Genomic DNA, 26,771 nt, shown 5'->3' with positions numbered 1-26,771 from the left:
CTTTGTGGGTCTTCCTTTGCTTTCCTTTGATTTATCATCTTCAGTTGGTTTACGCTCCCCTTTTATTCACCTCCCCCTAACCTTCCCCTCCTCCATAAGAATTGGCAATAGAGAGTTGATGGTTGAGGTCTGATTTATAGCTGAAGATTGAGGTCAAATTTGTAGCTGAAGATTGAAGTCCATTTATTGAGTGCCTCCTTCTACCAAGCATTGTTTTAGAGGTGTGTACAAACATCATTTTATTTAATTCGTTTTTTTTTTTTAATTTGAGATAGCGTCTCGCTCTGTTGCCCAGGCTGGAATGCAGTGGCACTATCTCGGCTCACTGCAACCTCCGCCTCCTGGATTCAAGTGATTCTCCTGCTTCAACCTCTCGAGTAGCTTGAATTACAGGCATGCACCACCACACCTGGCTAAGTTTTTACATTTTGGTAGAGACAGGGTTTCACCATGTTGGCCAGGCTGGCCTCGAATTCTTGACCTCAAGTGATCCGCCTACCATGGCTTCCCAAAGTACTGGGATTACAGGCGTGAGCCACCGCGCCCGGCTTTAATTCTCATAAGACCCTTTCAAAGTAGGTGTCATTACCCCATTTTCCTGATGAAGAAATAGAGGCTCCTAGAGACCGAATGGCTTGCTTACTTTGGATAGTTACTAACTGGTGCTGCTGGTTTATATTCTCTCCCCACACACGTATTTCTTCAGTCACTCATGTTTACTGAGTGCTTTAATGCCAGGCACTGTTTTAGGTGCTGATACAATATGAATAAAGGACACAAAAATCCTGCCAAGACCTTCTCCATGTGTCGCTTGCTTGCGAGGGGAGATCGGCTTGTTCTTTACAAAATCTCCTGTGCTGGATGTCTCAGGGCTGGGTAGAGCAGCTGCTGTGTTGATTGGCTATTGCTAAGATGAAATTCATGGCCCAATTTGCTTCTCAGCCAGCAAGGCATATAGACTCTTTCTCTCCGCTCCCGGGGGGTCTCTGAAGCCTTCTGCTGAAACTGCCCCTAGGCGAGATAGTTTATTCTGTAAGGAGTGCGACTGTAGCTCCCTCCCCCATGGCTTCTCCCCCATTTCTTTGCTTTTATCACCAGCGGTTTCCCTCAGCCACCACCCCTAGCAGAACCCTGAGTTAGTTCCACGATTTAGCTCTGATAAAGGCGAGCTATTTTGGCTTCCTCTGCCCTAAGCCCCAGTGAGAATTTGGACTCAGTGTTTTCACTTGTCATTTTAGACTGTTTGCCAGAGTTTGCGGAAAAAGGCCTGTATTATTAATGCCCTTGCCGGGAACAGCTGCACCCTGCCAGGTTGTCATGTGAGACCTCTGAAAAGCTCCGAGCTACAAGGCCCGCAGCTCTCCTGGGCCCACTGGGTCAGGTGGGAAATGTGATCCTACAGAAACTGCAAGCAGCCAAGGAGGGCGGAAAGCAACTTGGAAGGAACTGATCAGAGTCTCACGTAGGAGACGCAGCCGTCCTGGGAGCGGCCCGGGAGGCCTAATTCCATCTTGTGCCTCCGGGGGCCTGCTATATTTGAAGATCTTTTAGCCTAAGGGATTTTATCACGTCATATAAAAGACACATAAGATAAAAATGAAGATATTAATAATCAGTTTGATAATATTTAGAGAGCCATTATTCCTTATAGTGGTCACTATCCTCGTCACTTGAAATAAATTAGTTTTAATTTTCAGAACAAGCCTTTGAAGTGAATGGGACTTGTTATTGCCATTTGATAGAAAAGAAAACAGTCTCAGTCGGGCGTGGTTGCTCACGCCTGTAATCCCAGCACTTAGGGAGGCCGAGGTGGGAGGATCACCTGAGGTCAGGAGTTTGAGACCAGCCTGGCCAACATGGTGAAACCTTGTCTTTACTAAAAATACAAGAATTAACTGGGTACGGTGATGCATACCTGTAATCTTAGCTGCTTGGGAAGCTGAGGCTAGAGAATCGCTTGAACCTGGGAGGCAGAGGTTGCAGTGAGCTGAGATCACACCACTGCATTCCAGCCTGGGCGACAGAGCAAGACTCCGTCTCAAAAAAAAAAAAAAAAAAGGAAAAGAAGAAACAGTCTCAGAAGGGTTAAGTGAATTACCCAAGGTTATGCCAGGTAGTAAAGGGTAGAGGTGGAATTTGAACATAGTCTATCTAGCTGGAAGCTCATGCTCCTTTCAGGATGTTGTGAGCCACTAGACACATCATACTTCTCTGACGCCTCAGTTTATCTCTGCAGTTGGTTCCCACTCCTCTGTCTCTGCCCATTACTCTGTTAGCAGCTTCTGGAGCCTGGTGTTCCAGGAGGCACTTGACAAGAGTTCACTATCTGGTGAGCCAGGGGTTAGTGGGGTGGATGGTGGGGCTTCAGGCCAGACCAGGAGCCAGAAAAGACGGTCTCTGTCACCCTGTCTTCTATTCACTGAAATGACCCCTCTTCACCTCTTCATGCTCCATCAAAGCTCCTTTTTAGTGCTGGGAGCTCACCACGGAGTTTAGAGAAAACAATCTAATAATGTTACTTGCTTGCGTAGAAAACCTCCACCAGTCCCAGTTGCTTGCAGGATAAATTGGGACTAGAAATACCTCTGCCTGGAGCACATGTCCTGTTGAAGACCATTTCTCATCCCTGCAGCCCTTATACCCTCTCCCACCTCACAGCTTCTCCCCATCCCTTAACAGAACGGGCCACTTTCATGACTGAGCCTTTGTACTGCTGTTCTCTCTGTTGGGCATGCCTTGCTCTGCTTGGTGAACTCCTATTCAAACTTCAAAACCCAGGATGAACTTTACCTTTTCTGACTTCTGACTTCCTCTAGTAGAGTTGGCACCACCTCAGCCCTTAGTTTTTAATGCTTTACATGATTTTCCACCCAGTAGTTTATGGTCTTTCTCTAAGGCCTCAGCAGCAGCAGCTGGGCCCTATTTATTTCTGTATCATCTGTATTTGGGGCATATTGCTGTGAACAAACGAATGAGGGCTCATTATAAAACAAACTGTATAAAGTATGAGTTACAGGTGGCCCCACTCTAACTGAAGTGTTAGGTTAGGTTGGGGGAATTCAGAGAGAGGAGAGGTGATAGGCTGAGGCCTGGCATTATTGATTAGTTGACCAGTGAGCTGTGCACTCTGCCTCGAGCGCATTATTGCAAATGAGCCTAGGACCTATTGAGAGAAGGTCCCAGCGGGTGGAGTAACAGTGGGAGACCTTACCATTGGGAAGTGAAGCTTAGGTCTTCCCTGTTCTCCAGGCCAGACTCAAACTCTGTGCCTGATCTGCCTCCCAGGAGAGGAACTCCTTGGGCAAACCTGGAGAAAAAGTGGGGATTTGGGATGGTCCCCAAAGGAGAGTGGGGGTGTGTATTGTGCAGAAGAGGAGTCGAAACAGAGACAACAGAAAGTCCAAGTCAAGCCTTCTTTACTTAATACGTAGTGCTCGGGGGCATCCTTCTGGCTGTAGCATCTGCCTAATGGCTGCTCCTAAGAATGCAACATGAGCTGAATTCAAACATGAATTTGGAGCCACTACCTGAATATATGGGTTGTTCTATGCCACTGGGCCCCCGGCCCATTTAATTTCTCCTTCCCCTGCTACCAAGGCTTCTGAGAAGTTGCTGTGTAGGCACTTAATGCTTCGGAGATGGTCAGGTGTGAGTTTAAATCCTGGTTTCAGGCACTTTAGTTGCTAATTGTGTAGCACTGAGCAAAAATAATAGGGATGCTGCTTTTATAGGGCCATTCAGGTCAGTGATGTTGGTGATACTGCCGAGAGCTTACTATGTGCCAGGCATTATGCTAAGTGGTTTATGACCATTATCTCATTTATTCCTCCGAATACCCTACAGGCAGATGCTGTCATCATTCTGAAGTTCCACATATATAACTGAGGTTCAGAGAGGTTAAGTTGCCTGAAGCCATAAAACAAATGATGATGGAATCAGATCATGGACCCTGATATGTCACATCTTAACCATTATGCCATTGGCGCACAGTTTGCCTGATCCTAAGAATCACCTGAGACTCCTGTTAAAAGAGCAATTCCCAGGCCCTGTCTCAGATTCTGATTCAGCCCACCTGGGGTGGAGCCTGGGGCGCAGTAGATGCAACAGGCACCCTGGATGACATTAGGATCTGGCAAGTTTAAGAAACACTATATTGTGCTTTCCTGCCTGTAAGGTGTGGTTCATGGTTGGCCCTCAAGAAATGTTAGCTGTTATTATTACGATATAAATGGATTGAGAAGACAGCTTATTGTGAAAGAATGTATGTCTTTAAAAAGCTTATTAGCCCTGGCACTAGATTTTAAAGATAAAAGTCAGCTGGGTGCGGTGGCTCATGCCTGTAATCCTAGGACTTTTGGAGGCCAAGCCAGGTGGATAATGAGGTCAAGAGATTGAGATCATCCTGGCCAACATGGTGAAACCCATTCTCTACTAAAAATACAAAAAAAAAAAAGAAAAGAAAAGAAAAAAAAAAAAATTAGCCAAGTGTGGTGGCACATGCCTGTCAGTCCCAGCTATTAGGGAGGCTGGGGCAGGAGAATCGCTTGAACCTGGGAGGTGGAGGTTGCAGTGAGGATCACACCGCTGCACTCCAGCCTGGGTGACAGAGAGAGACTCCATCTCAAAAATAAATAAATAAATAAATAAATAAATAAATAAATAAATGAATGAATGAAAAATAAAAAAGATAGAAGTCAAGGGGAAGTAGATCCTGGATCAATGAATCTATACTCTGATACTCTAAACTCAAAACTATCTGCAAATAGGATGAGTGCCTTTTTAGGTCCCTGTCACTAGTGGTCAAGCAATCATTTCCGTCATGTGTGGGTGTGATGCCTAAGCTGTTCTTCAAGGACCCAGTCCTCAGTCAGTGTCTGCTGTATACATGCAGGCTTCAGAGGGCATTTGTGCACTGAGGAGGGCTTTGGGTGTGTTAATATTCTAGAAGAGGTGGAGTAGAGCAGCTCTGCAAAGTAAGGAAGAAGGTAGGAGGTGTTAAAAAGAAAAACTTTAGACAAAATCAATGTAACAGAGTTTATCTGAGCAAAGAACCATGCATGAATTGGGCAGCACTCCGAACCAGAAGAGGTTCAGGGAGCTGTGCTGCAGCAGCGAGGACAGTGAGCTTTTGTAGGCTGAACATGAAAAGAAGACTAAGAAAATATATTTTATTAGCATGAGAAGACCCTAGTTAGAAGTTAGTTGGCGGTTTCTAATTGATGAAACCTCTAGTTTCATTTTACTGCTTACATTGAATTGGATTTTGGTTTGCTTATGTAGAAGCTCTGGTTATGGAGACGACCTCAGGCTAAAGGCCTCCTTCTCATTTGCTTTAACAGAGGGATGGCAGAGGTAGAAGATAGCAGATATTTTAGGGCCATCACTACTGCCTCGTACCCTGGGTAACCTGCACTGAAGTCTTCTCTGTAGCTTCAGAGCATCTAGATCCCCTGTCATGCCACTGATATACTAAAGCACTTCATTTTCCTCGGGGACTGATGATGTCTTGTTATCTCTTATTAGCATTCCAAGGCTTGTCTTATTTTTGAATTCTCAAGGTCCATTTGTGGGCATATAAATTACTGAAGGCAGTCAGGAAATATTGTCCCATCAGAGCTGGGAGAAGGACTCAACCCTGGTCCATTGACCTATTTCCAACCTCAGCTTTGATGACAAAACTCAGCAGAAGCTTTCTCGTAGACTAAAAGCACTTTATAAGACACTGCTTAAAGCTGAAGGAAACCCACTGAAAGATCACCCTTGAATACCTCCTTTACTGAGACCATGATTATCTGGGATAGAATCCATAGTAATAGCTGCTACTGTGCACAGGGATTGTGTGCTGGATGCTTTACATGTATTTTCTCATTTAATTCTCCTACCAACTCTATGATAGTAGTCACACTATGATACAGGTCACACTGGTATTGTTTCACAAATGAATACATGGGCCTAGAAAATTCAACTAGATTTCCTTAGGTTAGCAGTAGAGTTGGACTTCAAACCTAGGTCTGTGTAGCTCACAAATGAACACTTACTATGCTTATACCATTTTGCCTCATTAGAATAATAGGAAGTCCTTCCTTTTTTGGTGAGGAAGAAATTTAGAGATTGGTTACCCTGACTGGAGGGTGGCAGATCCCTACATTCACATTTGAAGTCATTCCTAACCTTTTTAAATGTGGATAAGCATGAGCTTAATCAAGTCATTTCTTAGTAAGATAGATTGTTGGTTGCTCATGATTCTCAGTGAGGATCTAGTAATGCCAAGAATCATGGCAGACAGTTAGGGGGAATGTGTATCTGCAACTATGGGGCTGTATGGCAAAGATGTTGAGGGCCAGGAATTTGACTACTTTTGGGGAGTGATGACAACTGAGTACAGGAAGTGAGAGGAAGGGAGCATGTACCGTGTATCATTTAATCAACCTTGAACTTGAGACCAAAGGGAACATACCCTAAGTTTAACTAGGATGGATTTATCCAGATATAATGGCATCATAAATTGAAAAGTATCTATGTATAATTCTCTCTCTCTTTTTTTTTTTGAGATGGAGTTTTGCTCTTGTTGTCCAGGCTGCAGTGCAATGGCGTGATCCTGGCTCACTGCAACCTCCGCTAACTGGGTTCAAGTGATTCTCCTGCCTCAGCCTCCCAAGTAGCTGGGATTACAGTCGCCTACCACCACACCCAGCTAATTTTTGTATTTTTAGTAGAGATGGGTTTTCACCATGCTGGCCAGGCTGGTCTTGAACTCCTGACCTCGGGTGATCCACCCGCCTCGGCCTCCCAAAGTGCTGGGATTACAGGCGTGAGCCACCGCACTTGGCCCCAATTCTTTCTTTTTAATAGTAATCTAATTACATTTATTTGGCTGCTTTGTTTTCTGCCTCAGGTATGCTAAGTTTGTCTCTCAAAACTCTTTGTGGGCAGGAATTGTAGTTTATGTGGTAGTGATGGTTGTATTTTAATTTCACAGAGTGTCTAGCAGGTAATAATTAGCCAATAAAATGTTTTCATTCATTCACCAAATATTTATTGGATAGTTACCATGGTTTGGGCACTGGACATAAAGATGCTAGGGATACAGTGATAATTATTACTTAGCAGTTGAAATGCTTACAGTTTTAAGGGAAGACAGACATGTAGGGAAATTAAAATGACATTTTAATTTGATTAGAATATAATTGAGATTTTTTTTTTTTTGAGACGGAGTTTCGCTCTGTCGCCCAGGCTGGAGTGCAGTGGCCGGATCTCAGCTCACTGCAAGCTCCGCCTCCTGGGTTCACGCCATTCTCCTGCCTCAGCCTCCCGAGTAGCTGGGACTACAGGCGCCCGCCACCTCGCCCGGCTAATTTTTTGTATTTTTTAGTAGAGATGGGGTTTCACCGTGTTAGCCAGCATGGTCTCGATCTCCTGACCTCGTGATCCGCCCATCTCGGCCTCCCAAAGTGCTGGGATTACAGGCTTGAGCCACCGCGCCCGGCTATAATTGAGATTTAAGTACAATTTATTGGGAACTCAGATGAGAAACAATGAGAAAACAAAGAGAGGGAGACAGATTTAAGAAATATTCTGAGAGTAGAAATAGAAGCTTGTGACCTATTCAGTTGGAATCAACACGGTTCATGGGATTGCTCTAGGGGCAGTGAGGTACTGGCCTGGACAGTGATCCAGGAGCACTCAGGGTGAGAGATGAGTTGAATATGAGGTGAGAAAAAAGGAAAGTTGAAGATACCAAGCTTAGCAAGATAGTAAGAGGTGGAGAGAGGGAGGGAGGGGATTATCATGGTTAATATATAGGGAGTGCTTATTACTATGTGTGAGGTAATTAACATGAATTGCCTCATTTTTTCCTCATAGTAAAAGAGGTAGGCACTTTTGAGGATACAGACACTGAGGGCAGTTGAGCAGCCTGTCCAAGATCAGACTTCTGAGGAGTGGAAGAGTTAGGTTTACGCCCAGGAATCCTTGCTCCAGAGTAAACAGTCATGCAGCTGGGTGGAGAAAAATTCCAGTATCTGGTCAAGAACATCCGAGAAGCTCTCATGCTGGTAACTCCCAAATGTGTATCTCCACCTTACACCTTCTCCCTGACCTCTAGACTTTCCTGTCAGGCTTCCTACTTTACGCTCTGTTTGACAGTCTCATCTCAAACTCAGAACATCCAAAACTGGACTCCAGATTTCTTCTGCTCGCAGGTCTGCTCTTCCTTTGTCTCCTCTTTTTCCGTTAAAGTAGCACCATCCATCTAGTTGCTTGGGCTCCAACCCTTGGAATCATCCTTGACTGTTCTCTCTCTCACACTCACATCTAAAATATCAGGCATGATTTTCAAAGCACATCTAAAATATACCCACTTCTCACCACCTCCACTGCAACCACCTGGTCTAAGCCATGAGCATCTCTCTCTGGGACTACTACTGTCTCCTTGCTACTGTCCCTGTCTCCTATTCCTGTTCCCACATGGCAGCCTGAGCAATTCTGGCGTATTAAGTCAGATCCAGTTGTTCCTCTGCTCAGCCTCCTGCAGCAGCTCCTATTTTATTTGCTAAAAGCCAGAGTTCTTGCCAAGACCTCAAAGGCCCTGCCCAGTCTCCTCCACCTCCCCAGGGTCGTTGTTTGTTCCTCCGGGACACTGTCTCCATGTATCCTCTTCCTTGTTCCTTTCCTTCCAACCAGTGTACATCTGTGCACTCCTGCCTTGAGCCTTGTGGCAAACACTCTTCCGCAGATACTGTGGGACTCATTCCTTCACCATCTTCAACTGTTTGTTCAAATGTCCCCTTCTCAGTGAGGTCTCCTCTGACTGCCCTTTTGAAAATGGAAACCTACCTCAACCCAGTACTTCCAATCCCCTCTTTCTTTCTTTCTCCCTCTCTCTCTCTCCCTTTCTTTCTTTTTGAGATAGGGTCTCGCTCTGTCACCCAGGCTGAAGTGCAGTGATGCATTCTCGGCTCACTGTAACCTCCACTTCCTAGGTTCAAGTGATTCTCCTGCCTCAGCCTCCTGAGCAGCTGGGATTACTGGTGCCCACTATGACACATGGCTAATTTTTGTATTTTTAGTAGAGATGGGGTTTCACCATGTTGGTCAGGCTGGTCTCAAACTCCTGACCTCAAGTGATCCGCCCACCTCAGCCTCCCAAAGTGTTGGGATTACAGACATGAGCCAACGCGCCTGGGCCAATTCACCCTTTCTTGTACTCTGCTCTACTTTGTTCTCTGAGCACTTAGCATCTTTTAAGATACTAATTTTTTGATTTGTTATATTTATGGTTCTTAGTGTCTCCCTCTGCTAGTATGTAAAACTCTAAGGATTTGATCTTCATCTGAGTTATTCACTGTTGTAGCCTATGCACTAAGAATTATACTTAGCACTTAGCAAATGTTTAATACATTTTTTTTTAAAGTGAGTATAAGTGTAGAATATAAAGCTTTTGTGCAGGTATCTACTTTAAACATTTTTGAAAGGATATGGTCTGAGGCTAGGCACAATAGCTTACGTCTGTAATCCCAGCACTTTGGGAAGTCAAAGTGGGTGCATCTGGAGCTCAGGAGTTCGAGATCAGCCTGGGAAACATGGCAAAACCCCATGTCTACAAAAAGGAAAAAAAAAATTAGCTGGTCACGGTGGAGTGTGCTTGTAGTCCCAGCTACTCAGGAGGCTGAGGAGGGAGGATTGCTTGAGCCTGGGAGGTGGAAGTTGCAGTGAGCCGATACTGCACCACTGCACTCCAGCCTGGGTGGCAGAGTGAGACCCTGTCTCAAAAAAAAAAAAAAAAAAAAAAAAAAAAAAAGAAAGAAAGAAAAAGAAAACGAAAAAAAGTTGAGGTCGAGTCTGAGGGAGATGTGACTGGGGGCTGGCCATGTGGAGGCGAGAATCCTCCCTGTGTGTGTGGGCATTTTGGTACTGGCAGGAAGCTGGTCCCAGAGGAGGCTAAGCTGGGGAGGATGCCTGAAAGGCATTAGTGGGAGGGAGTTTGAAAAAGACCCAGAGAGGCCTGTTTGAAGTAAGTATTGGAAAGGACTCTTTAGATTTTGCAATTAGAAAGGCAGTTTCAGTGGAATGATGTGAGCTGACTTCAATTATTTAAGGAACCATTGGAAAGTGGGGAAGTGTAAGCAAGTGTAAGCAAGTCAAGATACCCTGCCATAAGGAAGGAGAGATTAGGTTGCTGTTTGAGGAAGTGATTTGTTTGAGGTATTTTTTTTTTTAAGCTCTACAAAATATCATCTTTTGGGTGTGAGTAGGGATTGGGGAAATGACACAGTAAGCTAATAACATCCAAACCAGCTTGTGAAACATCGTGCAAGTTCTATCTGGTTCATACCAAAGAGTCCCTACTCAGTTCAAGCCTCTGTCATGCCTGGCACATAGTGTTGAATATTGTATTCAATAAATATTCAACAATAAATGTTTGTCGAATACAATATTAAATACTGTAGAATTTAGACAGGTCCCTGTATCAACAACAGCAACAATGACCACCACCGCCACCACCACAACAAAATAACAAGAATGTCCTGTGTGGGGGGTTGCTTTTTGATCCACTTGCCTTTGGCTAGTGATGTCTTTTTCTCCTTAGTGACATGCTCTTTAGCACTTTGAGCAGCTGTATGTGGTTCTATTTTGGTTTCCTCTTTACTGCATGGCGATTATGTTTTCAAAAGGTGAATCTTCAGGGTGACTAGAGTGACGTGTTATCTGAGTTCTGGATGGAGGTAAGGGAATATCACAGTGAGTCTGGGGAAGCAAGGGGACAAGAGAGTTGGCCAAATGAGGCGGAAAGACCCTGGACTTGCGATCAGAAGAACCTGATGTCAAATCAGATCCATTACAGCAAGTCGAGCCACCTCTCTGAAAGTTGGATTTAAATGATCTAAGGTCATTTCCTTTGGATTTTATAGAAAGAATCGTGTCAGGAGAAAAAGAAAAACAAGAAACCGTGACTTGCTGAACATACTCAGAACCAAAGTTTTTCTTTCTTTCCTTTTTAAAAAAAGTGATATACAGCAAATAGAGGCTTAGTTCCGTAATGGTGGCAAATGATGTAATGTTCACAGATGTCCTGGGGGAAAACAGAACAATTGACTTCTATTTTATTCTTACCTTTTCTGAGGAAAGTCAGGCAGACTAAATAGGAAAGAAAGGAAGGAAGGAAGGCAAGAAGGAAGGAAGGAAGGAAGGGAGGGAAAGAAAAAGAGAAAGAGAGGGAGGGAGGGAAGGAAAGGAAAGAAAGGAAGGAAGACAGGAAAGAAAGAAAGCAAAAAGAAAGAAAGAAGAAAGAAAGAGCCCCTAAGGTTAGTAAGTATCTTATATCCCTGGAACTACACTAGGCACATACATACCTTATCAGGTGAAGGGCGTTATGTCAATGTTTTAGGTAACCTACCCAAGGTCCACAGCTAACAATGGGAAGAAAAGATAGAACAAGCCTTTGGGGGAGAAAATTGAAGCCCATGGCCCATAAGAAATAAAGCCAAGAAATGTAGTTGCTTAAAGTCAGCCAGATTCCCCAGCACCCAGCACAGTGTCTTATTCTTAGGAGAATTTGAGAAATATTTATTTATCTAAGGGATAGTTGGTTGGTTGAATGAATTACCTGAGGAAACTTGAAAATGTGTTTTGCTGAAGTGCTGTTGAAGGTCCTCAAGGTCTTACGGAGATGGGAGAAACGTAGGGGGAGAGAAATGTAATTTAAATTTTCAAAAGGAATAATTATAAACCAACTGTATCAGGAAGTAACAGAGATGACCTACGTAAAATGCATAGCACTTGGTAGTACTCAACAAGCGATAACTATGATATTTAAGGGAATTACTATTATCATGAAATAAATATGTTTCTGCTGCTGCTGCTTATGCTGGAACTTGAGACATAGAATTATGGGGCCCATATTTAAAAGCACTTTAGTTTTTCTCTATCCATGATGTCTCATGGTGTAAGGTAACCATTTCCCAGTTGGCAGTCATGCCTAGCTTCTTGTACCTCTGCTTTAGTTCCTCTTTGTGGTGTCTGCACAGTAAAATTTATATACGGCCATATAGCCTATATGTTAAAGACCATCCCAAGTATCTCCTCAGTGGTCAGGCATTTTTGTATGATACAGAAGCATAACTTTTAATTGACATTGACTGTGGTGGTAATTAACTGAAAGCTCTTCTATTAGACAGTGAACATCTTTGTATCCTCAGTAACAGGATTTCTGTTCTCGTAGACGAGATGGTAAATGTGGACTGGATGGTGGTTCAATTGGTTTACATGTAGTGCTTCTAGAACTGTCACTAAAGGGTGATCATTTGTGTTGGTCATGGGGATAGTGCCTCTCCTCAGCTCGAACCTGTGATTTAGATGAACACATAAAGGGCTTGTTGATCACATTTACAGAAAATTTGAAGCTGAGAGGGGTAGAAAATATTGTATATGCCAGAATCAAGATTCCCTGTAAACTTAACAGCCTAGAGTAAGGACTGAGTGAAGAAAGACAGGCTGCACCAAGGTAAATGTAAAGACCTAGCTGTCGGCTCCAAATACCAGTGGTTAAGCCAGGCAGTGTGTGTGGGTGGGGTGGCATTGGCGGGGCTAAGGATTAGGACTTGGCCTAAGAAAAGATAGTGAGGCTATCAGTTGCTCACACTCTGTAATTCCAGTACTTTGGGAGGCTGAGGTGGGGGGAATCGCTTGAGGTCAGAAGTTTGAGATCAGCCTGGGCAACATGGTGAAATCCCATCTCTACAAAAAATACAAAAATTAGCTGGAGGTGGTGGTGTGAGCCTGTATTCCCAGCTACTCAGGAGACTGAGGTGGAAGGATGGCTTGAGCTCGGCAGGTGGAGGTTGCAGTGGGCTGAGATCACACCACTGCACTTCAGCCTGGGTGACAGAGCCAGAGCCAGACCCTGTGTCAAAAAAAAAAAAAAAAAACAAACAAAAGAAAGGCTAGTGCACCTGATTTCAACCAAGTGAGAATCACTGACATGAAGCTACTAAAAACTAACCAGAAGCTTTTAGTATTTGCATCATAGAGGTGTAGTCATTCCTCTTGTTTTATAGTAGTCGGGTCACACCTGGAACTGAGCTTACTGTCATTCTTTTAAGAGTGAGGTGGGCAAATGGAAATAGGCCCAGAGGACAATAAACAGAAAAGTTAGGAGATTCAGAAACCATGTTATCTAAAGAATGATGCAAAGACTGAGACTATTTTGCTTGAAAAAGAGAAGGTTTAGAAGACTGCCATAGTCTTAAAAGATTGTTTTATGGAAAAAAGAACAGACATTTGTTAGAACCAGGAATGGATGCTTAGGGGAATGGGGAAAGAGTTCGGTCCAACGTATAAAAAATTTTCATAATTAATATTTGGCTCTCTGCTGACAGGCTGTCTTGAAAGGAGAATTATCATTAATACAGATGTGGAAGTAGATGCTGGCTGGCCACTGTTTGTTGCTATTGAGTGGGAAATTTTTATTCATTCGGTAGAGGATTGGGCTGGTGTCCACTAAGATCTTTTCTAGCTGTGATGGTGTGATGCTGGGCCTCAGAGAGCAGGAAGCCCTACGCACCATGTTCAAGGGAACCTGGATAACGTTGTTGGCAGGCTAATGGGAGCTGGCAGTGTAGAAAACTTGAGCTTTGGATGCAAAGCTAATGATTAAAATCTTTCTGTATTTGACTTGCTGTCAGCATAGAGAACATATCAGTTTGAGTTTATGTAAGATAATTCGTATTTCAAGGTGCCCACCACGTCGCATTTACTATTTGAGAAACAGCCGAATAACTGAGGGCATTTGATTTTGCATATCTTCTCCCAAGGGATCTTGGGGACACTGTGGACCTCCTGGATGTCCTTCCAGCACTGCTTCAGCAAGGTCCCGGTCAACATAGGAACCCTTCCTTATCCAACCTTATCTGTAGGGGCAGTCTTTCCTCAGGGTGCTGTAGCCACAGGCTTTGGAGTTAGATGAGTTGGTTTGAATCCTAGCTTTGTACCAGCTCCACGGCCTTGGGCAAGTGGCTTAGTTCTTCATGTAAAGTTGTTTTTTTTTTTTGTTTTTTTTTTAGGCTGTGCCTTGCTCTGTCACCCTGGCTGGAGTGCAGTGGTGTGATCTCAGCTCACTACAACCTCTGCCTCCCAGGTGCAAGCGATTCTTCTGCCTCGGCCTCCCCAGTGGCTGGGATTACAGGCACGCACCACCATGCCTGGCTAATTTTTGTATTTTTAGTAGAGACAGGGTTTCACCATGTTGGCCAGGCTGGTCTCGAACTCCTGACCTCAAGTGATAGGCCCGTCTTGGCCTCCCAAATTGCTGGGATTACAGGTATGAGCCACCAAGCCTGGCCTAAAGCTTCTCATCTCTATCTATTGAATGCAGGCGACTCATTTCCACCTGCCAGGTTCTTAATGATCATTAGAGCGAGAGAAACTGCCCAGCAGTATAGCACTAGCACGTGTTCCTGTTCAGTCAGTGGTGTTAATATTTGTGATGATAGGCATAGACTATTGATAGACTTGATGACTATATTCAGTCGTCTGTGGGTAGCTACTTGGTGTGAAGAATTCCTTGGCCAGGGCTGAGGAGAGTTCTCTATCTTATGTCAACCCCAGCCGCCTTCTCCCATCCCTCCCTCTTAGACCATACGATGCTCTTTTTTTTAATTTCCTCTAAAAAATTTCAGTAAAGAATATAAACCAGGAGGTAGAAGGCAGGAGAATCGCTTGAATCCTGGAGGCAGAGGTCGCAGTGAGCTGAGATTGTACCATTGCGCTCCAGCCTGGTCAACAAGAGCAAAACTTCATCTCAAAAAAGCGAAAAAAAAAAAAAGATATAAACCAGCTTCTGGCATTACCCAGGAGCGGCTGACCTAGATGCTTGTTCCAGTAAGTTCTCCATCACTCCCTCTCATGCTTGTCTGCCTCCCCACCTCCTCCACCCCTGCTTCCAGGTCATCTGCAGATCGCTGGGCCGGGTTTCACAGTATTGGTGTGAATCACCTCACCAGGCTTCTGCCCTTTGTGCTTGGTGCTTGCTAACTGACTTTTTTCTTTTTCTCTTGTGGTGAGGATTTTTCCACTGAAGCCTTTCATTTATGATGTGGGAGAGACAGATAGCACCTAGCTAACTGCCTTCTCTTGGACTTGCTGTGGTTTGACTTTTCAGCCAGGCCAGGTATTTATTTTCCCTTGGGTGGAGTGTGGTTCTCCCATAGATACCTCATTCATGATTCATTTGTTTAGGGCATACAAAAGGCATTTCTTAGGACCCAGCCTGGGCCTAGCGCTGTGGTAGGTGCCTGGGCTTTGGAGAAGGCTAGGGTGGTTCCTAATTCTCTGAAAGGTCATGCCCTAATAGAGGAAACAGACAGAGAAACTGTGAGGGGCGCTGTCTTGGGGTCTGTACAGGGTGCTGTGGGAGCCCAGGGAAGGGTTCCTAACTCAGACTGGGGATCATGGAGGCTTTGACTCCTGATACTAAACTACCTCTTATTTGACACACTTTTTATGTCAGACTTCCTGGTTCTTCCCACCTATTGAGTCAAAGGGTGTCTCTGGTTCCTCGCTGGATGGACTGATACAGGCCATTTCACTCACCCTCCCAAGGGACTGTCTCCTGTGGCCTCTCCGGGTCTCATCAGTGGAGGTGTGTGTTCCTGTGGCGGGGGTTCCTTGGGAGCATGGGTGATTCACCAGCTGGCCTCATCCCGTACTGGTCCTCTGGGGTGATCGCAGTTCACCTTGTCTCCTTTGCTCTCACAACTCCACTGCGGGGGGCAGAGGTGGAGATGTTGAGCTTGTGGGCAGAAATAAGTTCCACTGAGCCACAGAGCCTGACTCTCTCACCTTCCCACAATAGAACTCAAGTTGGAATCCTTTCCCCAGCCACCTCCCCTCCCTTCTGAGGACAGAGGGTAACCTGCCCATCATCTTTGGGGTTATCAGTGGGTCCAACTGTTTGAGAGGATTTTTGGATAGCATACCATGTTATTGTCGCCAATCTCCCTCATCTTCAGCTGACCTCTCATATGGCCAAATTGATCCCGAGGTTGGGAATCCAGTTCTTTGAACTGAGCCCTTCAGACTCTGCTGTGGTACGTGAGAACAGTTTCAGTATTCCGCCATAAATACCTTGCAAAATTCTAAACGTAGTGCGTGACCACTGACACGGTGTGGCTGTGTCCCACCCAAAATCTCATCTTGAATTGTAATCCCGATGATCTCCACGTGTCAAGGGAGAGACCAGGTGGAGGTAATTGAATCATGGGGCGGTTCCCCCATGCTGTTCTGATGATAGTGAGTTCTCACAAGATCTGATGGTTTTATGAGTGTCCGGGACTTCCTCCTGCCTCCTTGGGAGGAACGTGCCTTGCTTCCCCTTTGCCTTGCACCATAATTGTAAGTTCCCTGAGGCCTCCCAAGCCATGTGGAACTGCAAGTCAATTAAAACTCTTTCCTTTATGAATTGCCCAGTCTCTGGCAGTTCTCACACAGAAGTGTGAGAATGGACTCATACAATCATGACCTTAAAAAATAAATAAATAAAACAACATGGCGGGGCGTGGTAGCTCCCGCCTTTAATCCCAGCACTTTGGGAGGCCGAGGTGGGTGGATCACCTGAGGTCAGGAGTTCAAGAACAGCCTGGCCAAAATGGTGAAACCCATCTTTACTAAAAACACACAAAAATTGAGCTGCATGTGGTGGCGGGCGCCCGTAATCTCAGCTACTCGGGAGGCTGAGGCAGGAGAACCCCTTGAACCTGGGAGGTTGCAGTGAGCCGAGATCTCGCTACGGTACACTAGCCTGAGTAACAGAGTGAGACTCTGTCTCAAAAACAACAACAACAACAACAAAATACTTGAGGCCTACTTTTTTTAGAATACAAAAGCAAATTAGACGTGGTCTGTGGTCCTTGCCCCTAAGGTGCTCACGGTCCACTATTTATCCAGGTCAGATAGTTTCCACTGCTGGTCAGCGTTTATGAGGCAAACTGTTTACTAACTTGCCTAACACTGCCTGTCCCATGCAGTTCTTCCTGGGATGACAGCAGCTAGATCCTGTGACAGAGGACAGCCGTTCCCCAATCCCTCCCATCACTCCCCTCCTCTGTCTCCTGGCGATAGCTGTGGGCTGCAACTCTGACTTGAGTGTTTGTGTCCCCAATGCGTCTAGCTGCGGGTGGGGGCTGCCTTTGCAGGTACTTGATAAACACCTGCATGAGGAGTTGAAATAACAAGTTCATAAAGGAATCTAATTAGAGGGCACACTGCTGGTGGGGTCCCTGTGGTCCCTGTTTGGTGGCCCTTGGGCAGAGCACATCCTTTGACAGTTCACTCTCATAAACATCCAGTGTGGTTCCTAAGGGGCCATAATAAGCTGATGGAGTTAAGATTTAAAGAAAATTATTTCCCGTTTTTGGCATAGGGTCACCTGTACATCTTTCATTCTGAACAAAAAAGTCATGCATGTCTTGTCCTGTTCTCTCAAGCAAGTTAGTGAGATGGAAGACAATGGTGGCCAGAGACGCTGGAAGCGAAACTGAACAGTGGCGCAGACTTGCAGAAGCTCCCCCTTGGGATCACGGGGTGTGGTTTTTCTCTGCTTCGCAGTGAGATAACTTGACAGGGTTTTTAAATTTATTTATTTTTATGTTTTAGAAAAATAAGAGGCCTAGGTAGATAACTGTGCCTTCAAGGCCTTCTTTCCACCCAGAGGTAGCAGCATGCTAGAAAAGGAAAGGGCGGGCCTGGGAAACTAGATTGGAAGTTTGGCTTTGTCACTTTCTAGCTGTGTGGTCTTTCGAAAATCATTTGCTTCCTCTGAGCTTCAGCTTCTTCACCTGTAAAATAATCAACCCACAGAGTTGTTCAGAAGATTTACAATAAAAGAGAGAACCTAGCACATTACTTTGTGTGATACTTGTAACAGTGATGAGAATGATAATAATCATAATAACAATTGAATGCTAGGCTCTCCGCTGCTGCATGTAGGTAGATGTGGCTCTACTTCCTCATCAAAGAGGGTCTCTGTGGCCTGAAGGACTCGGCAGGCTCCTTGCCTTCCATGTATTTCTATGTGTTGAGATGAGATTGTCTTCAGTCCTTAAATATCAGCTCAAGTAGTAGAGGCCTAGTACAGCTTCACCTTGGAGGAGAAAAATATGTCGATTCAGCTCTACTCAGCAACTTTTTCAAAACGAAGAGATTGAGAGAGAAAGACAGAGTAATTGAAATAATGCCCACAGTTCTGACAGCCACTTGGTCAGCTGAAAGCCCACAAGTGCAGGTGCGGAGACATGAATTAGACTTCTCTCAGTTTCTAGGGTGAGCAGCTTGTGGGGCCAGGTGCGATCCCAGTATTTAAATGTTTGTCTTTTTAATGTAACATGGTGGTAAACTGAAGATAATTACTTCTTCTGTTGCACATCCTGATCCCTTTCAGGGCTGGAGTCTAACGCAGCTGCGTTAGATTCACTGAGTGAATTTTACATGAGTGTTCAGGCCTGTATAAACAGACCATATATTCTGTACCTCATAGGTGATTCAAAGTGGGGGGACTTTTTGTTTGTTTAACTTTCATTTACTGCATATGAATAGTCATACAAAATAAGATGTTGTTTTAACTGACTTCGAATTCAGCTGTTTATTTTTTCATTTTTACTGTAGATATTTCAGTTTTTCTACGTGTATTTAAAAGACAGAGACCCTTTAAAAACAGGCTGGGTGCAGTGGCTCACGCATGGAATCCCAGCACTTTGGGAGGCCAAGGTGGCTAAGGAGTTTGAGACCAGCCCGGCCAACATGACGAAACTCCATCTCTACTAAAAACACAAAAGTTAGCCAGGCATGATGGGTGCCTGTAATCCCAGCTACTCAGGAGGCTGAGGCAGGGGAATTGCTTGAACCCAGGAGGCGGAGGTTGCAGTGAGCCAAGATCACGCCACTACACACTCCAGCCTGAGCAACAGAGCAAGACTCCATCTCAAAAAAAAAAAAAAAAACCTTTAAAAATAAAAACGACAAGATACTATTATCACATTCAAATAAGTAAATATTCCTTAATACCAGGTATGGCGTCAATATTCAATTTTCCTCAATTATTACATATATGCGTGTATGTGTATATATTAGTGTGCGTGTGTATGTGTATGTGTATAGATGTGGGTGTGTATAGTTTTAAAGTAGTTTGTGTATTCAAATTAGGATCCAGATAAAATCCAAGTGCAATAGATTGGTAACAACTTTAAGATTGTTAAAATGGGCCGGGCGTGGTGGCTTACGCCTGTAATCCCAGCACTTTGGGAGGCCAAGGCGGGCAGATCATGAGGTCAGGAGATTGAGACCATCCTGGCCAACATGGTGAAACCCTGTCTCTACTAAAAATACAAAAATTAGCTGGGCGTGGTGGCTTGTACCTGTGTTCCCAGCTACTTGGGAAGCTGAGGCAGGAGAATGGCTTGAACCTGGAAGGTGGAGCTTGCAGTGAGACAAGAATGCACCACTGCACTCCAGCCTGGGCGACAGAACGAGACTGCCTCAAAAAAAAAAAAAAAATTATTAAAATGCAGGCTGTGCATGGTGGCTCACTCCTAAAACCCCAGCACTTTGGGAGGCTGAGGCAGGAGGATCACCTGAGGTCAGGAGTTTGAGACCAAACTGGCCAACATGGCGAGACCCCATCTCTACTAAACATGCAAAAATTAGCTGGGCATGGTGGCTTATGCCTGTAATTCCAGCAACTCGGGAGGCTGAGGCAGGAGAATAGCTTGAGCTGGCGAGGCAGAGGCTGCAGTGAGCCGAGATCATGCCACTGTGCTCCAGCTTGGGTGACAGATTGAGACTCTGTCTCAGAAAAAAAAAAAAGATTGTTTAATGAATGCTTTTAATCAATAGCTTCCCATGGGAGAGATCACTGATTTGAGATATAATCTTTGGGTGAGGTGTGTGGCTGCACTGTGTCTGTGTGCACAGGTAGACACAGGCCCGCAGATGCCGCAGCCATATTATCGGCGCGTATTTATTCCCATCGCATGTACCATTCCTCTCACAAACAGCTGCTTCCTGATCATTTGTCTTTTTAAATAAGAATAAGATATTTTGAGATTCTTTTTTTCTCTTTAAATATTTGAATGCAGGTCTATTCGAAGGACCAGTATATTGAATAGCAGTAATATTTGAAGGACTAGTCGGCTGTAGAAGCCTTGACTTCGGATCTTCACCCAAGAAGCTTTGTGTATTGGCTTTTCCTGGGCCATTCAGATAGACAATTGCGTTTTTGATACAGTCAGAGTTTGCAGCTTAGCTTAACTAGAGATAATCCGGATCTTATTTTGGAATTAGGAAGGAACATGTTATGAGGTAGAAAAGCCCACTCGGTTACCTACACGATGGCATAGCTTTGTGCTTTTCATGCTTTGTGGCCTTGCAAGGAGGTAGCGTGTGGGTGGTTAGGAGTTGTTTCCTGGCTAAAAATAGGAACAGCATGTTGTGAGACAGGAGCTTCTTCTCTCACAAGCCTCTGTGCACATAGTGGAGGGTTATGCATTTGCTGCAGGTAGTACTTAAGCTCCAAGAACTTACGGCACACATGCTTGAGTGGATCATGGGTGAGCTGGAGAACCTGAAGTAGCAAAGGCAAGAAGGCAACAGCGTTCCATCTGTGGAAGGACCTACCAACCAGGTATCTCTGGTGACAGGGCCCATCTCATAGGTGGCCCACCGTACATCATACCCTGATGTTTTCTTTGCTTTAAGTGCTACAGAATTCCAGGCTCATGCATACCTTTCTGCTCTCCTGTTGTGCAAATGTCTGTACGCTAGAGTCCTTCCTGTTGGCCACTACCTACGTGAGCCCTGCTTCTTGCCCCTCTCTGCTTGGGTCCCTGCTACACCGGTACTCTGCTTGGGTCCCTGCTACACTGGTACTCTGCTTGGGTCCCTGGAATGTGGACCCACTTTCCACTTTGTATTGCCAGTTTGTTTCCAAGGTCATCTCCACTTTGAGCTTCTTCGTGACCACTTCACACAGCACACTTGGTGTGGGTGGCGGTTTGAGGGGCTCTGTCTGGAGCACTGCGCTTTGGCTATGTTGGAGGCGGGCAGGTGGGAAGGAAGAAGTGTATTCTTGGGGAAATTTGGTTTTAGAGACAGGAGACATGGAAAATAGTTAAGTAATAATAGAAAATGGGAGGCATGGACTATCAGAGGAGGCTGGGCAGTCCTGCCTGGGCATGTGACGCTACTTCCTCCTCATCTCTATAGTCCTTTGCATTTATCAAGCACTGTCACACGTGTTATCTCATGCAACGCCCAGGGTGTTGCCCCCCCTGTTTTGTAAGTGACAAAACTGTCACTGGATGAAATGACATGCTAAAGGTCATCTAGTTAGTAATGGTAGAATGAGGGCTGGAGCCCAGTCTTCTGATTCTAAGTCTAGTTCCTATTCTGCTCTTCATCATCTGTCTCAGAATGGTAAACTGAGGCTTGGAAAGGAAAAGGAACTCACCTAGCCTAAAGATTAAGGGTTTTAGGCCAGCCACGGTGACTCATGCCTCCCAATATTTTGAGAGGCCGAGGTAGGAGGATTACTTGAGTCCAGGAGTTTGAGCCCAGCCTGGGTAACATAGTAAGACCCTGTCTTTTCAAAAAATAAAAAAAAAAAATAACCGGGTGTGGTAGCACACACCAGTAGTCACAGCTAATCAGGAGGCTGAGGTGATTGGATCACTTGAGCCTGGGAGATTGAGGCTGGAGTGAGCTGCGACGGAATCATGGTACTCCAGCGTAGGACAGAGTGAGATTTTCTCAAAAAAAAAAAAAAAGGAAGGATTTTAGACAGTGCTGACAATACTGAGACAATGCTGACCAGTGAGTGGGGACAGACAAATAAAGAAGTAACATTGTGCAGAACTGTGTTCTAAGCCAGTGCTATCTAATGGAAATAGAAAGCAAGCCACATGTGTGGGCTGCATACATAGTTTTCAAATTTGTAATAGCCACATTAAAAAAGCAAAAAGAGGCCAGGCATGGTGACTCATGCCTGTAATTCTAGCACTTTGGGAGGCTGAGGCAGGAGGATCACTTGAGTAGGAGACCAGCCTGGGCGACACCCTGTCTCTATTATTATTTTTATAAAATTTATTTTTTTTAAAAAAATAAGAAACAGATGAAATTAATTTAAACAATATAGACCTACACAGGGGTTAAGGGCACTAGCTCTCTTTGAAGTTGAAAATCCATGTATATTTTCTAAAAGTAGACTCTGAAAAATAAGACAAAGAAAGAAAATTCATGTATAACTTTTGACTCCCCCTAAACTTAACACGAATAGCCTACTGTTAACCAGAAGCCTTACTGATAACATAAAAAATTAATGAACACGTATTTTATATGTTATGCGTTTTATATACTGTATTCTTATAATAAAGTAAGCTAGGGAAAAGAATGTTATTGGGAAAATCAGAAGAAAGAGAAAATATATTTATTATTGAATAAGTGGAAGTGGATCCTCATAAAGGTCTTCATCCTCATCATCTTTACATCGAGCAGGCTGAGGAGGAGGAAGAGGAGGGGTTGGGATTGTTGTTTCGGGAATGGCAGAGGTAGAAGGAGGGCTGGGCGAGGTGGGAGAGACAGGCACACTCAGTGCAACTTTTATTGAAAAACATCTGCATATAAACGGAACTGTGCTGTTTAAGGATCAACTGTATTTTATTTAACTCAATATATTCAAAATACTGTTACTTTTTCATGTAATCAGTATAAAATTACGAATCATACTTTCTACATTCTTTTTCCATACGAAATCTTCGATGTGTATTTTTACACTTACAGCACGTCTCAGTTTGGCCTAACCACGTGTGGCTAGTGGCTGTTGCATTGTGGAGCCCAGTTCTAAGCATTTTACATATATTATTTCACATAGTTCAGATGGTTGAGGAAATGAAGCCCAGAGAGGTTAGGTAACTTGCCTGGGGGGCACGAAGCTGGAAAGCCACAGAGCTGGATCCCGTCCTCTCCTTCCTCTTCCCACTCTGGCCAACAGCCAACCCTCCAGGAAGGGGGCCCTGGGGCAATGCAGGGGCAGCTCATTTCCAAACCATTGTTAAACTTGCTCTCCTGGAGGCAGCTGGTCCTGGGGAAGTAAAGGGAATCCTCCTCTTTAGATGCATACGCAAAAGTTAAGGGCATCCTTTTACTAGGCAGTAAGCCTCTGTCTAGGGATGTGGGACCATAACGCCACTCTCCACTTAGCAGGTGTGCACCATTCAAGGTGATAATGCATAGGAACAGCTCAGCTAAGCCAAAGCCAGGCCATTGTTGGTGCTGAATAAATGTGTTTTCTGTCCTCTATGCTAAGGCAAGACATCCGCGGAAGTAGACCCGGATTTGTCGCCTTCAAGGGAGACTACTATAATCTTTTTGTTTGTTTGTTTGTTTGTTGTTTTGTGTTTTTTGTTTTGTTTTTTGCTTTTTGAGACGGAGTCTCGCTGTGTCGCCCAGGCTGGAGTGCAGTGGTGCAATCTCGGCTCACTGCAAGCTCCGCCTCCCTGGTTCAAGCAATTCTCCTACCTCAGCCTCCTGAATAGTTGGGACTACAAGAGTGCGCCACTGCCCCTGGCTAATTTTGTATTTTTAATAGAGATTGGGTTTCACCGTGTTAGCCAGGATGGTCTTGATCTCCTGACCTCATGATCCGCCATCGTTAGCCTCCCAAAGAGCTGGGATTACAGGCGTGAGCCTCCGTGCCGGCCAAGACTACTATGTTCTAATGAAGGGGAAGTGGAGTGGGAGGGCCATGTGCGTGCTCTGGGGGCAACAAACTTGGTGCCAGACTTGCTTTTCTTGTTTTACTCACAAACGTTATGACAGCAGTCAAGATACACTTTTATTTATTTATATATATTTTTAGAAACAGAGTCCCCCTCTCTTGCCCAGGCTGGAGTGGTATCGTAGTTCACTGAAGCCTTGAACTTGTGAGCTCAGGATCCTTCTGCCTCGGCCTCCTGAATAACTGGGACTGTAGAAGTGCGCTATCACACTGAGCTATTTTAAGAATATTTTTGTAGAGTGTGTTGGCCAGACGGGTCTTGAACGTCTGGCCTCCAGCATTCCTCCTGCCTTGGCCTCTCAAAGTGTTGGGATTTATAAGCGTGAGTCATGGTGCCCAACCAAGACACATTTTAAAAACCCTGCCTCCTGACACATTACTGTTCACTGGTAACAATGGTCCTTTGCAATCATAGTCTGTTTGCAAAACAAGCTTTTAATAGAATTACAATTTTAGTGTTGATCAAAAGTTTATTTTGGGCCAGGCGTGGTGACTCATGCCTGTAATCTCTGCACTTTGGGAGGCTGAGGTGGGCGGATCACCTGAGGTCGGGAGTTCGAGACCAGCCTGGCCAACATGGTGAAACTCTGTCTCTACTAAAAAATCCAAAAAAAAAAAAAAAAAATTAGCTGGGCGTGGTAGAGGGTGCCTGTAATCCCAGCTACTCGGGATGCTGAGGCAGGAAAATCTCTTGAACCCGGGAGGGGAGGGGGCAGTGAGCCAAGATTTTGCCATTGCACTCCACCCTGGGTGACTAGAGCGAGACTCTGGCTCAAAAAAAAAAAAAGAAACTTTGTTTCTCCCGTTATCATAAACATTGTTTTTCATCTGTATAGTGCATGTCGTGTGTTAATGGCTTCATAGACAATCATGGACTTCTGGATCACAATTTGCTTTTTCCTATGGCTATTTAGGTTGTTCCAAAATTTCTCAGCATTACATTTGATGCTACAGTAGGAACCCACAAATTTATGTTTCTTTTCTGTTTTTGAACTATTGTTAGTTGTTCTGAGGTATTTTCTTAAGGTTTCACTTCTTTTTTCCCAGCCATGAGTGATACGTGAGCACAACCGTTTTGCTATTAATCACCAGCCTTGGGTGTGAAAATTTACTCAGTTCTGCTAAATTTAACTGGACTAGAAATGGGCCAAGCATTTGTGTGTACTTCCCCAGATGCTTTTTAGAACACTGCCTATGAAACTGACCAGAGTGTCAGGTGAGGCCATCATTGGCAGAAAGGTGCCTTCCTTGGGAGAAGGTGGGTTAAACAGTTTTTCTGTGCAGATTAATGGTGAGAGCCAAACCTGAAGACCCACAGGTTTCAAGCTAGCCATGTGGCTTCACTAAGTTTGGCTTCAACTTCCCACAATGGTACAGAAGCAGGGTAGAACTTGGGGTTCCTACGTGAACTCTGGACATTCTGAAATGTCCACAGCCCGAGGAAAGGGATGAGCTGCATGTCACCTTCCATACCCTCTGCTGCACATAGATCTGTCTCAGGCATTGAATCAGAGGGATGTGTGACTTTGGACCAATTATTTTACCTCTCTCTGCCTCATTTCTTTATCTAAAATCAGATGACAGCAATGTCTCCCTGTAATATTGCAGTGGGGATTAAATCTGTTAATACTTGAAAAGTGCTAAGATCAGTGCCTGGCACATAATTAGTACTCAATAACTGTTGTAAATGTGGGTTTGGATCTCACTTCCAGTGCTTTCTAGATGCCCCCTTTGGTCAAATGGCTAACATTTCTGAACTTCAGGTTCATCTGTAAAATGGGATTATCGTACCTGCTTCAGCAGCATGTTAGGGGTTTAAGTGAGAAAATGCATTTCACACAGTGTCCTGCACATAAAGGGCTCACCATAAATGTAATGAAAAACAAACAAATGGCCGGGTGCAGTGGCTCATGCCTGTATTCCCAGCACTTTGGGAGGCTGAGGCGGATGGATCATGAGGTCAGGAGTTTGAGACCAGTCTGACCAACATGGTGAAACCTTGTCTCTACTAAAAATAGAAAAATTAGCCGGGCATGGTGGCAAGTGCCTGTAATCCCAGCTTCTCAGGAGGCTGAGGCAGGAGAATTGCTTGAACCCGGGATGCGGAGGTTGCAGTGAGTCGAGATCATGCCACCACACACCAGCCTGGGCGACAGAGTGAGACTTTGTTTTAAAAAAAACCCCAAAAAACAAAACAAACAAACAAACAAACACTGTTTTTAGCTTTATTTTCTGCTCTACCAAAGAGAGAGCTTTGTTGCCTTACATTGGTGTTGTAATTAGCTCTTCGATCTGACCATATTTTCTATTATGGTGTATTTTTAAGTGCACATTCTAGGTTTAAGGCCATCATGAAACAAATGGGAGGCAAATCAACATTTACATGTGTCTGAAGCTTTTAATATGATTTTGTTTTGGAGATGAATGAGCTCATAATTCCACAAAGAAGGGATGATATTTCATATACTTATTAGTTTAGGGATTTCCCTCCCACACTTAGTGTCATGGGAAACTGTCAGGTTTATGGAAGCTATCAAATATTTCTTTATGCTCAGCAACACAGAAGAAAGTTGTCTACATGATAAGGTAAAAAACACACTCCTTAGGAAATGCAAAGAAATGACCAAAAAGACCCTTGAGCCCAGCTCATTCCCCTCCCCTGGTCTGTCCAACTTGCCCTCATCTTCTTGTCTGAGCTGAGACGTGTCTCCCTGGCAGCCTCCCTGAACCATCCAGCCTGGGAGCTGGGTCCTCTGAATGGTGAGCCACTCTGCGGCTGTCATGTCCTCCTCCATGCCCCTTTCTGGAGACAGAGGCATTTATGGAGTGCTGTGATGTTCAGGCCGGGTGTTAGGTAATGGGTGTTTATTGGCTGAATGAATGAACTTGTAAAAATCTTCCTGTGATGATAGAAGTGTGTGTAATAAAGACAGGTGGATCTGCAAAGCCA

At 44.6% G+C, this 26,771-nt stretch overlaps 1 protein-coding gene across 13 annotated transcripts in view; it reads left to right on the top strand.

Annotated features, from left to right (window-relative positions):
• Positions 1 to 26,771, top strand: part of ST6GAL1 (ST6 beta-galactoside alpha-2,6-sialyltransferase 1) — a 145,043-nt gene that overhangs the window by 47,855 nt on the left and 70,417 nt on the right. For 2 of the 13 annotated variants that reach the window (XM_005545456.4, XM_065539722.1), the window contains exon 1: positions 20,512 to 20,671. The exons of the other annotated variants lie outside the window; for them this stretch is intronic. The gene's annotated coding sequence lies outside the window, so the exon portion shown is untranslated. Of the gene's footprint in view, positions 1 to 20,511; positions 20,672 to 26,771 lie in introns of those variants that run through there. 13 annotated transcript variants of the gene reach the window in all.

Source organism: Macaca fascicularis, chromosome 2, assembly GCF_037993035.2.
Source record: "Macaca fascicularis isolate 582-1 chromosome 2, T2T-MFA8v1.1".
Lineage (NCBI taxonomy): Eukaryota > Metazoa > Chordata > Mammalia > Primates > Cercopithecidae > Macaca > Macaca fascicularis.
Note: the sequence above shows the minus strand (reverse complement) of the source record. Positions and strands in the feature narration are given on the sequence as shown.